A 13,086-nucleotide genomic window follows, 5' to 3' on the forward strand; every position below is an offset into this window, starting at 1 on the left:
TTAGCGATCTGCATGGCTGTAGCACTCATGTGGAGGGGGTGCAAGTTTCTCGTCCACCTGGTCCCCCCCCACGTGTCTCCTCATCACCCCAGAAGTCGTCTTGGGTGGCTGGAAAGGCTCTGGCAGCTTTCCAGCTGTTTAGATCAGGATCTCCTCTGTTACTCTGAGGTTTTGCTAGGGGTTTGCATTGTGTTAAGTTTCAGGAAGCACAATGAATCTGAAGACCTTTCTGTGCTGGGCCCCTGCCCTAAAGTACTTAGTCTCTAGGGAATGGAGAGCAGACAAAGGAGAAGGAAGAGGGTACAATATCTGAGCAAAAGATCAAGCTGATGAGAGAATATATTATTAAATAATATTATTCATTAAGTGCATCTCCAGGACAAGTAACAGAGGGAGTGTGGGAACAGAGCTTACAATGGTCTTAGGTACAGTTTTAAAAAATTTATATACCCTTTTTTTTCTCCACTTTTTTGACAGCTGTTTACTTCATTTGGGATAGGACTCAGCCTAGCACTGGCTTCCCTGGTGCATGTGATTATGTGAGTGCATGCACCTCCTCTGAACCTGGAGCTCCCCTGAGCCAAAGGAGTTCTCCCTACAGATTTTGTCCCCTCTTTGGCTTTAACTGTCCATTGTCTAAGGGGAAAAAACAAGACAGAGATTCCCGAGCTGCACTATGGCAGCCAACATTTTAAAAAATCCTTTTGGCAGGGTTTGGGATACCTGCTGCTCATTGCAATGCCCATGGAGAGAGCTGCAGAGGTCTGAGTTTGTTTCTGAAGTTGGTGGTAACTGGGGACTCTCCATGAAACCTGCCTGTTAAATGGGCTCAGGACAGAGGCCGGAGCTGCTCTGACCCATGATCACATTTCTTTCTGGTGGCACAGATGCCAGAAATTCATCTGCATGCTGCCTTTCCAAACCTGCCAATTTTTCTCTTACTGAACTTTTAATACTAGGCAAATCAGCTCAGAGGAGCTCACAGAAGACCTCCTGGCTGTGTATTCACACTGCGGTGCTCCTGTTGACTTTTGGAGACTGTCTCCAGTCCCCAGACTGCTGGAGGACTCATAGGATGCTGCGCTAAATGCACTGGAGTGGGAAGGAGCTGGGGAACAGCAGTTCAGCTCAAGGACCTGGGCCTCCAGCACAGAGATAATGAGAATTAAGTGGCTAGTGCCAAGGGCATCGCCCTCCCAGAAGTACCACGCTTCAGCGCACATGCAGCTTTGGCTTCTGGTATCATTTACCCCCCCGGGTTTTCCTTCCCCATGCGAGCCCTCTATTCGAGCCCTCATTTGGGAAGTAAAGCAGAGTGAACGAACCCTGTGAGGGGGCTGGTGGCTCCAGAGCTATCCCGTATTTCAAAGTGGGTGCTAAAACCCTTCTGCTCAAAACTGAGCAGGGAGCCAACAAAACAAATCCTCCCCAGCTCGAGCCCCTGCAATCGCTTTCTGCCCCCCTTGCCGCCCCAAGTAGAGGCAACTCTGCACTGTCACACAAAATTAAACTTTCTCTTTATTCTGCAGTCTAATCTCTCCCTCCACAATACGATCCTGAGGTTTAATCTGATTACGATCCTTCATATCACGCTATAACAAATGGCCCCAGCTGCCAAGCTAAGCAGTTTAATGAGATACCATGTTGGGTATCAAACGAAAGGCGGAGGAGATACTGCAAACAAAGGCATTGCTTGCTCAGTCCCATCCCTGGGACGCGGTGCACAGGCTGCAAAGAAATGCTCGTGCAACTAATGTTTTGCCTCTTAGAGACCACCGCACCTGGAAAAGGAAGAAAACCTTCCTTTCTGCAAGAATTTTGATGGAGAACTGTGCTTTACCAGGCAGGGTTGGTGGATGTCGCATGACCGGCAGCACTGAGATACAAACACGACCTTTGCTGCCATGGGGGTCTGAATGCAAAATACAGAAAATGCAGTTTGTCTTTGTTCAGATGTTATTACATCTGATCTAAACATAAGAGCCTGAGACATATCACATGGCGAATCAATATCATTGTTTGTTAATCCCAATGCAACCAGACACTTTTTTTTTCTTCCTGCCTAGATAAGACCTACCCTTCCCCCTCAGAACTGCAGCCATAAAGTAACCCTCTCAGTGGCTAATGGCATTCATAAATTACGCTCAAGACCTACTGTTCATTTAATCCTTTTTGCTGCTATTAGCTCTGGTCACTGATCTGTTGCCTTTCCAGTCTATGGTATTTTAATGACACAGCTAGAAAGCAGCCAAACTCTTCAGCTTAGTGGTAAAAAGCCGGATTTATATTACAAGGAGGGACGGTGTCTACTACTGACTCAAGGGGAAGAAGTGGGGGAGAAACACAGCCCAAAGAAAGCTGTCGACTGGGGAGGGCAGAGAGGAACATGCTGAAACAGACTTATTGATTCTGGCCTGAACTTGGGTCTCAGGGAGGTGATGAATCTGTTGGCTCACAGCCTTGGGAATTCAGTTCACTTCCAAGACAACCAGACCGCGGCAAGCCTTTCAGCCAGCCTAACCTGGTTTGCCAAAGGAAATCATTGACAGTAGTTGCTCCTCCTTTGAAGTTGCAGTTATTTTTAAAGGGAACTTAACCCTTGGATGTTCTTTCCTCTTCAGCAGAGGGGATGTGCTGCTTGGATTAGTACTATCTACGTGACATGCCATTACAGGAGATACGGATGAGACCCCATCTGGAATGCTGCAAACCACTCTGGTTATCCATGTTGAGATGAATTACACTTGGAAAATCATAGAATCATAGAATCGTTTAGGTTGGAAAAGACCTGTAAGATCATCGAGTCCAGATATTAACCTAGCACCGCCAAGTCCACCACTAAACCATGTCCCTAAGCACCACATCCACTCGTCTTTTAAATGCCTCCAGGGATGGTGACTCAGCCACTTCCCTGGGCAGCCTGTGCCAATGCTTGACAACCCTTTTGGTGAAGACATTTTTCCTAAGATCCAATCTAAACCTCCCCTGGTGCAACCTGAGGCCATTTCCTCTTGTCCTATGGCTTGTTACTTGGGAGAAGAGACCGACCCCCACCTCGCTACAACCTCCTTTCAGGTAGTTGTAGAGAGCGAGAAGGTCTCCCCTCAGCCTCCCTTTTGCCAGGCTAAACAACCCCAGTTCCCTCAGCCGCTCCTCACAAGACTTGTTCTCTAGACCCTTCACCAGCTTCGTTGCCCTTCTCTGGACACGCTCCAGCACCTCAATGTCTTTCTTGTAGTGAGGGGCCCAAAACTGAACACCGTATTCGAGGTGCGGCCTCACCAGTGCCCAGTACAGGAGGATGATCACTTCCCTAGTCCTGCTGGCCACACTATTGCTGATACAAGCCAGGATGCTGTTGGCCTTCTTGGCCACCTGGGCACACTGCTGGCTCATATTCAGCCGGCTGCTGACCAACACTCCCAGGTCCTTTTCCACCAGGCAGCTTTCCAGCCACTCCTCCCCAAGCCTGTAGCGTTGCAGGGGTTGCTGTGACCCAAGTGCAGGACCTTGCACTTGGCCTTGTTGAACCTCATACAACTGGCCTCGGCCCATCGATCCAGCCTGTCCAGGTCCCTCTGCAGAGCCTTCCTACCCTCAAGCAGATCAACACTCCCGCTCAGCTTGGTGCTGTCTGCAAACTTACTGAGGGTGCACTCGATCCACTCATCCAGATCATTGATAAAGAACGATATTAAACAGAACTGGCCCCCATACTGAGCCCTGGGGAGCACCACTTGTGACTCGCCACCAGCTGGGTTTAATTCCATTCACCACAACTCTTTGGGCCCGGCCATCCAGCCAGTTTTTTACCCAGCAAAGCGTACGCCTGTCCAAGCCATGAGCAGCCAGTTTCTCCAGGAGAATGCTGTGGGAAACAGCGTCAGAGGCTTTACTAAAGTCTAGGCAGACAACATCCACAGCCTTTCCCTCATCCACTACGCAGGTCACCTTGTCATAGAAGGAGACCAGGCTAGTCAAGCAGGACCTGCCTTTCATAAACCCATGCTGACTGGGCCTGATCATCTGGTTGTCCTGTATGTGCCACGTGATGGCACTCAAGATGATCTGCTCCATAACCTTCCCTGGCACCGAGGTCAGACTGACAGGCCTGTAGTTCCCCAGATCCTCCTTCTGGCCCTTCTTGTAGATGGGTGTCACATTTGCTAACCTCCAGTCAGCTGGAACCTCCCCGGTTAGCCATGACTGCTGATAAAGGATTGAGAGTGCCTTGGTGAGCACTTCCACCAGCTCCCTCAGGACTCTTGGGTGGATCCCATCTGGGCCCATAGACTTGTGTGTGTCTAAGTGGTGTAGCAGGTCGCTAACCATTTCCCCTTGGATTATGGGGGCTTCATTTGGTCCCTGTCCCTGTCTTCCAGCCCAGGGCCTAGGTACCCAGAGAACAACTGTTAAAGACCAAGGCAAAGAAGGCATTAAGCACCTCAGCCTTTTCCTGATCCTTTGTCACCATGTTTCCCCCCACGTCCAATAAAGGATGGAGAATCTCCTTAGCCCTCCTTTTGTTGCTAATGTTTTTATAGAAACATTTTTTATTGCCTTTTATGGCAGTAGCTAGATTAAGTTCTAGTTGGGCTCTGGCCCTTCTAATTTTCTCCCTGCATAACCTCACAACATCTTTGTAGTCCTCCTGAGTTGCCTGCCCCTTCTTCCAAAGGTCATAAACTCTCCTTTTTTTCCTGAGTTCTAGCCAAAGCTCTCTGTTCAGCCAGGCTGGTCTTCTTCCTCACCAGCTCGTCTTTTGGCACATGCGGACACCTGCTCCTGCTCCTTTAAGATTTCCTTCTTGAAGAATGTCCAGCAAAGGTGCAAAGCAGGACTGGAACAGAGGTTTTATCAGAGAAAAAGAGACCATAAGAGTTAGGCATATCTAGTCATGCTCAGCTAAAGCCAAGGGAGCTTATAATTACCCTTGTGACGCTTGCACGGACAGCAAACCCTATGGAGGGAAAACAGCAGCTTGAGTCTGTATTGGTACAAACCAGACAACACTGGCTGTGAACAGACTTAGGCTGGAAGTTCAAAGAAAGCTCCTAATGATCTGTGCGGGTCTGAAACAGTCTGCCTGCCTGAGGAGCAGGGTGGCAAAGTATCTAACTACCTTTGAAACAGCTCTTGACTTAATTGGGGGAAAGGACCAGAAGAGCAGTGGATGGATTCGGTGGCTGATGAGGTCCCTCCCAGCCCTGTGTCCTTACCCTTTTACAAGGGGATCACAGGAATTCACCACTTGATATTCACGTCCTTAAAAATTCTTTTTGCGAGGGATTTTGTTTTTATTTCCCCTGAGCTGCGTTTTCATTTTGGTTCATTACTAGCTTGGAACTGGACTTTCATAAGCTCTCTTGAATTAATAAAACTCCTTCCCTGCGTTACCTAGCCCCCTTGGGCTACAGTGCATGCAACCTTGCCCCTCAGACCCCCCCAGCCGTGTCAGTGACAGTATTGGCATCGGAAGAGGATATGACCTGGCCTTTGCTGCTGGGATGCAGTGCAGAAGCAGATGGGTCTAAGGCTGCCTGCAGTTGAGGCAGAAGAGGTTTGGCTGTTTGGGTTGCTGGATAACAAATGGTACCCATCTTCCCCAAGGCAACAGCAAAAACGGATAGGCCAGATGCAACTGGGCCATGGCTTGGGATCAGGCTCTGGACCACCCCACATGTGAAGTGGTGCCCTGCCAGGCCGAAGGAGGCTCGAGGCACATTTCTCTGAGCTGTTGGCCTGTGTAGCTGCCTGATTCCAAGAGTGGCTTCTCTAAGAAAGGAAACAAGAAGATATTTAGCTTTTTAATCCAGAAAACTTTAAGTTGCACAAACCACAGTTGTGCAGCTTGTAATTACCACCACCCAGGGGAGCTTGAGAAGATGCCATTCTTTTTTCTAATTACTACAAAGCCTTTCAATCTGATTAATTCTTTCCTTGATGCATTTCCTTGTAATTTCTGCTTGTGAGGATGCTAAGGGTAAATTAGAGACTCTTTCCTGTGGAAAATACATTCTGCACTCTCTACAGGCCTGGTCTCTGGTAGCATCTGTGCATTCCTCATCACCCATCCAGGAGATGCTTTCAAAACCAGGCTCTGATCCTGTCCTTTCTTTCAGACCAAAGGCATTGCTTGGAGCAGAACTGACAAATGCCCGTGTCATGAGAAAAGCGTTCTCCATTTCTTTGTGCTGCCACACAAAGGCTAAAATACATTTGCTACCTGGAGCTGTTTAATTTTCTTCAAAACTGCGCATCTTCCTCCAGCCAGAGAAGTCAGACCCCAAAGAGATCGAGGGCACCACACGCATCCTATGGTGATGCCGGGGAGTCGCACGCACGTGTGGCAGAGGTTGGCCTGATAGGGCAAGTGGGATCTCACCATGTTTTGAACATTGGTGGTGTGTCACTGTCTCATGTGACATTGCAAGGGCCTCGGATGAGAGTCCTAGGGGGAAACACTACTACTACTATTATGATGTTTATCTTTAAAAACACCAATCCTAGCGTTGGTAGGAAGAGAAACATTTAGTGTGAAGGCAGAATTAGCCTGTTATCTATCACTGTCCATGCCCCACTTTTGCTCAGAGTGGCCAGGCTGCTCCCACTGGGAACATAGTTTCCAAGGTGCTCTAACTTTATTGCTGGGCATCACTCCAAACTAAAGATGGAGCATAAGAGGGGGATAGGTGGTCTGTAATGGCCTCTGTATACACCTGGGTTGCATGACATAAAGAAGAGACAATGCACACTCAGATATTACTATTCCCACCAGAGCCAAAGCAGTGGCATCAGAAAATCTGTTCAGAAAAAAATCTCTTGGCGGGGGAGGGGGGGGAGAAGGAGAACAAGAGGGAGACAGAGGTGCTTGGGAGGTAGGCACATGTGGGAGTCATGGGCACGGTGCCTTCTCACCAGGTCCATGGCCCACCCCCATGGAGAGACAGCAGGACACATGCTCTGATGGAGCAGGGTGGTGGCTATTCCCGCAAGTTGCCTCCTTCCCAGAACCCTGCCTGCACTTTGCTTGTCGGTGCTCTCCCCAAAGCAAGGCTGTTGGGAATTACTGCAAGCCTGTCTTTTGCTGAAGAAGGCAATAAATCCATAATCTGGCTCTTGGAGTGGTTCCCAGAGTTTAGAGACTTTTTACCCGAGTCTTGCTATTTATTAGAAAGCTCTCCCATGGTCTCGTTCCTTCTTTCTTTTTTGGCAATAGAATTTAGCATTAAATTAATCGAGTTCATTTGTCTCAGTTCAATGATAACTAAAGAGATGCTGATTTTAAGAGCGAGATCCTGGACCGGTGTGTGTGAGAGAGACATTGCCCTCTAGTGACTTAAAGGCAGACAGTGTAAAAGTACTAGAACATCAGGAGTTTTGTAGGGTTTTCTATGGTAACAGAGGAACACATTTCAAATTGAAGTTTCTGACAGATCGAGCAATGGTGTCTGTGGTGAGGGCTGAGAACGCCCCATAGCTGTAAGGAGGCCCTTAGCACCCACCATGAGCCATCTCAGAAAGCATCCCTAGTCCCAGTTAAGGCTCCAGCATATGACAGGGCAGTGAGGGTCACACACACCTCTCCTGCCCGGCCAGCAGCTAGCAGCGAGCTGAGGGTACCTTGAAAAACACCCTCCGTTAGCACTCAGCCTGAGTGCCATCACTTTGTGCAAAGGCAGTGGTGGCCAAGAGCTCAGCTGTGAGTCAGCTGAAATTCTCTCATAGCTGCTGTTTCATGTCTTCTGAACAGAGGATTTCTGTAAACACTCATTGCACCCCATGTCTCGTCACAAAAATGCATTTTAATTTCTCTCTCTTTTGCTTATGTGAATGCTTTGGGAATGTCTGTTGTTCTTGAGTGCTGTGCTTCACACGCATGCAAGAAAGTTCCCTTTTGGCCACTGTTCACTTCTTCTTGTTTTAAAGACAATAATTCAGTTAAGGAGAGAAAGCAAACCTGAGAGGTAAACAAAAAGTCACAGCCAACCATAAAGAAATGATGAAAGTCAAGAATTCTCCTTCCTTCCCTGATAGAGCAAATACTCATGAAAGCAATTAAAAAGAGAGGGAGAATGAATGGTCATTCCTTTCAGATGCTCTGAACAAAGATAGAGCTTTTGATTAAATTTAACATAGTTCAAGAAAGTCTGTATTTGTCAAGATGCTCACTTTTTTTAAAGAAAAATTTAAAACATGAAACATAAAACTTATTATGTAGCCAAAACACAATGTGATGTCCTTTTTTGGAAGAAAACCTTGGGATAAGGGCATGATTTTGCTATCAGGCTGGATGTGTAAGTGAAAAGCTGTTTGCAGAAAGTTTACTGTGATAAGAAAGGAAACAAGTACATTTGGCAAAGTTTTTTATCAGAGACCTCCTGCACAACTCTCCCACCACGGTGAAAAACTGCCTCACAAAAAACACGCACACACCCAACCAGACCTGTACTAGATGATATAAGATAGTATGTAGTATGCCCACCACAGATCTCCGAGATGGAATAATTTCTTGTATTCAACCACTTCAATGAACATATAAATTCTTCATTCAAAGCCTTTTCCCTCACCCCTTGCTAGTGGCCAGCTGTGTCACGTATTGCTGTTCTAGAGAAAAAGCTGGGGATGGTTACTGTGCCTTTGTGGTCAGGAGCAATGTACCTTCCAGGGCAGATCTTTAGTTTTATGTGGTCACGATGATATTGCCTGCACCAGCATATGCTAGCTGATGCACTTGCCTGTGTATCAACAAGAAAAGAGAGAAAAAATTCATCGTATTTGGCTCAAAGCAGGAGTCCATCATTCTGTGCTTACTTACTGGCTTTGCTACACACACAAGTCTATGGGGCTGGATGGGATCCACCCAAGGGTACAGAGGGAGCTGGTGGAAGTGCTCACCAAGCCACTCTTAATCCTTTATCAGCAGTCATGGCTAACCGGGGAGGTTCCAGCTGACTGGAAGTTAGCAAATGTGACACCCACCTACAAGAAGGGCTGGAAGGAGGACCTGGGGAACTACAGGCCTGTCAGTCTGACCTCAGTGCCAGGGAAGCTGATGGAGGAGATCATCTTGAGTGCCATCACACGGCACGTACAGGACAACCGGATGATCAGGCCCAGTCAGCATGGGTTTATGAAAGGCAGGTCCTGCTTGACTAGCCTGGTCTCCTTCTATGACAAGGTGACCTGCGTAGTGGATGAGGGAAAGGCTGTGGATGTTGTCTGCCTAGACTTTAGTAAAGCCTCTGACGCTGTTTCCCACAGCATTCTCCTGGAGAAACTGGCTGCTCATGGCTTGGACAGGCGTACGCTTTGCTGGGTAAAAAACTGGCTGGATGGCCGGGCCCAAAGAGTTGTGGTGAATGGAATTAAACCCAGCTGGTGGCGAGTCACAAGTGGTGCTCCCCAGGGCTCAGTATGGGGGCCAGTTCTGTTTAATCACAGAATCACATAATCGTATAGGTTGGAAAAGACCTTTAAGATCATTGAGTCCAACCGTAAACCTAACACAATAATATCTTTCTTTATCAGTGATCTGGATGAAGGGATCGAGTGCACCCTTCAGTAAGTTTGCAGATGAGACCACGTTGAGCGGGAGTGTTGATCTGCTTGAAGGGAGGAAGGATCTGCAGAGGGATCTGGACAGGCTGGATCGATGGGCCGAGGCCAGTTGTATGAGGTTCAACAAGGCCAAGTACAAGGTCCTGCAGCTGGGTCACAGCAACCCCATGCAACGCTACAGGCTTGGGGAAGAGTGGCTGGAAAGCTGCCTGGTGGAAAAGGACCTGGGAGTGTTGGTCAACAGCCAGCTGAATATGAGCCAGCAGTGTGCCCAGGTGGCCAAGAAGGCCAACAGCATCCTGGCTTGTATCAGCAATAGTGTGGCCAGCAGGACTAGGGAAGTGATTGTACTCGGTGCTGGTGAGGCCGCAGCTCGAATACTGTGTTCAGTTTTGGGCTCCTCACTACAAGAAAGACATTGAGGTGCTGGAGCGTGTCCAGAGAAGGGCAACGAAGCTGGTGAAGGGTCTAGAGAGCAAATCTTGTGAGGAGCAGCTGAGGGAACTGGGGTTGTTTAGCCTGGCAAAAGGGAGGCTGAGGGGAGACCTTCTCGCTCTCTACAACTACCTGAAAGGAGGTTGTAGCGAGGTGGGGGTCGGTCTCTTCTCCCAAGTAACAAGCCATAGGACAAGAGGAAATGGCCTCAGGTTGCACCAGGGGAGGTTTAGATTGAATCTTAGGAAAAATGTCTTCACCAAAAGGGTTGTCAAGCATTGGCACAGGCTGCCCAGGGAAGTGGCTGAGTCACCATCCCTGGAGGCATTTAAAAGACAAGTGGATGTGGTGCTTAGGGACATGGTTTAGTGGTGGACTTGGTGGTGCTAGGTTAATGGTTGGACTCTATGATCTTATAGGTCTTTTCCAACCTAAATGATTCTATGATTCTATGATTCCTGGCTGTGATGGGCTGCCGCCCTGGCAGAGCAGCAGTACCTTCCACCTCGTGGCTCTGCAGCACACAGTGCATGGCCACGATTTCACTTCACAGCAGGCTGTGAACTGTAGCAACTGAGGACTCTGATACACAGCTGCAGCTAAGTTAAGATATCACCACTGAAACACTTTTCACCCTGGCTACAAAGGGAGATAAATTCTTCAACAGCCACAACTATATCCCAAATGAATCGTGCATCAGGGCCCTAAAATATAAAACTTGGGATTAAGAGCCCTGAACATTTTTCACTGTCCTTTCAAACTGCTTTTGCCATCCTCCAACTTCAGAAGCTAGCCCTTCAACCACAAACAAAAACAAGATGAAACAGGAGACATTACTTCATAGTCACGGCTGCCTGACTGCTTGGCAGATTGGCATCTCTTTGCTTTTTACCAAAACAGCTCTGCTTGCCTGAAACAGGAAAGCCACGCTTTAACAGGGTGAGGGGTGTGTGTCATCATGAAACTGCCACTTGTGCCCCATTTAGAAACGAGCCCAGATAACAAAGGTTTAGCAAGAGAGTTACCTGTTCAAAACAGTTCCACACAATGTAGTTACGCATGTGGAAAGGCAACTTGAAGGGTATTCCCAGGTCCTGAGCAAAGAGAGTGTTGGTTTCATGGTAGGGTCAGATCTGCACACAGTGGGATCTCATGCAGGAGACCAGTGCAAGAACGACCACGAAGCTGGGATCCTGCCTGACCTGTATCTTCTCTGCTAAAGCATTAACTGTAGAAGAAATCCTCCTCCTATACTTGGGTGAAGGTTAAGGAAGCAAATAGAATAGACTAGACTATTTCAGTTGGAAGGGACCTACAACAATCATCTAGTCCAACTGCCTGGCCACTTCAGGGCTGACCAAGTTAAAGCATGTTATTAAGGGCATTGTCCAAATGCCTCTTAAATACTGGCAGGCTTGGGGCATCAACTACCTCTCTAGGAAGCCTGTTCCAGTGTTTAACCACCCTCTCAGTAAAGAAATGCTTCCTAAAGTCCAGTCTAAACCTCCCCTGGCACAGCTTTGAACCATTCCCACAAGTCCTATCACTGGATACCAGGGAGAAGAGATCAGCACCTCCCTCTTCACTTCCCCTCCTCAGGAAGCTGTAGAGAGCAATGAGGTCGCCCCTCAGCCTCCTTTTCTCCAAGCCAGACAAGCCCAAAGTCCTTAGCTGCTCCCTATAGGACATTCCTTCCAGCCCTTCCACCAGCTTTGTTGCCCTCCTCTGGACGCATTCAAGGACCTTCACATTCTTCTTAAATTGTGAGCCCCAGAACTGCACACAGCACTCAAGGTGAGGCTGCACCAGTGCTGAGTACAGTGGGACAATCACCTCTTTTGACTGGCTGGTTATGCTGTTTGATGCACCCCAGGATGCAGTTTGCCCTCCGGGCTGCCAGGGCACACTGCTGACTCATATTGAGCCTGCTGTTGACCAGCACCCCCAGATCCCTTTCTGCAGGACTGCTCTCCAGCCCTCCTCTCCCAATTTATACTTGTGCCTGGCATTACTCCGTCCTAGGTGCAGAATCCGGCATTTGGACTTGTTAAACTTCATCCCATTAATCATTGCCCAATGCTTCAATCTGTCTAGATCCCTCTGGAAGGCATCTTGTCCCTCAAGGGAGTCAACAGCACCTCCCAGTTTGGTATCATCAGCAAACTTGCTAATGGTGCATTCAACTGCTGCATCCAGATCACTGATAAATATATTGAACGGAACCGGCCCTAGAATTGAGCCCTGAGGAACACCGCTGGTGACCAGTCGCCGGCCAGATGTAGCCCCATTCACTACAACCCTTTGAGCTCTGCCCTTCCAGCCACTTCTTCACCCAGCACACCGTGAACCTGCTCATCCCACAGTTGGACAACTTGTCCAGAAGGATGCTGTGAGGGACAGTATCAAAAGCCTTACTAAAACCCAGAAAAACTATATCTACTGCCTTCCCTTCATCCATTAGGAGGGTGACCTTATCATAAAAAGGTATCACATTACTTAAACAGGACTCTCCCATTGTGAACCCATGTTGACTGTACCTGATGATTGCATTATTCTTTGCCTTTCAACAGTACCATAATTTTTCCAGGAACTGAGGTTAGCCCAACAGGTCTGCAGTTCCCTGTGTTCTTCCCCATGCTCTTTTTGTAGATTGGAATAACATTGGCTAGCTTCCAGTCAGCAGGGACCTCCCCAGACTCCCACGACCTTTGGTAGATGATCAAGAGGGGTCCTGCTGTAACATCCGCTAGCTCCTTCAGTACTCTGAGGTGAATCCCATCAGGCCCCATGAACTTGTGAACATACTGCCGCGTACAAAATCAAGCCAGAAAGCAGAGGCTGTGCTAAAGATGCATGGTTAGACCACAATTTGACACAAGGGGGAGATGCTCTGCCACGGATGGTCATCTTGTAGGCCATCCCTGGAGTATGGACTGCAAATCCTCTCTGCCACCTCCCTTGGCGAAGGAGATACTTTCCTACGCAGGTGTAAGAAAAAAAAAAAAAGCCCACTTTGGTTTAGTTTCAGTGATTTAATAGCATTAAAACCAACATTCTTTATACTCATTCTAGAACTCTGTTCTTTTGAAA

The sequence above is a fragment of the Mycteria americana genome, chromosome 1, assembly GCF_035582795.1.
Source record: "Mycteria americana isolate JAX WOST 10 ecotype Jacksonville Zoo and Gardens chromosome 1, USCA_MyAme_1.0, whole genome shotgun sequence".
NCBI classification, from domain to species: domain Eukaryota; kingdom Metazoa; phylum Chordata; class Aves; order Ciconiiformes; family Ciconiidae; genus Mycteria; species Mycteria americana.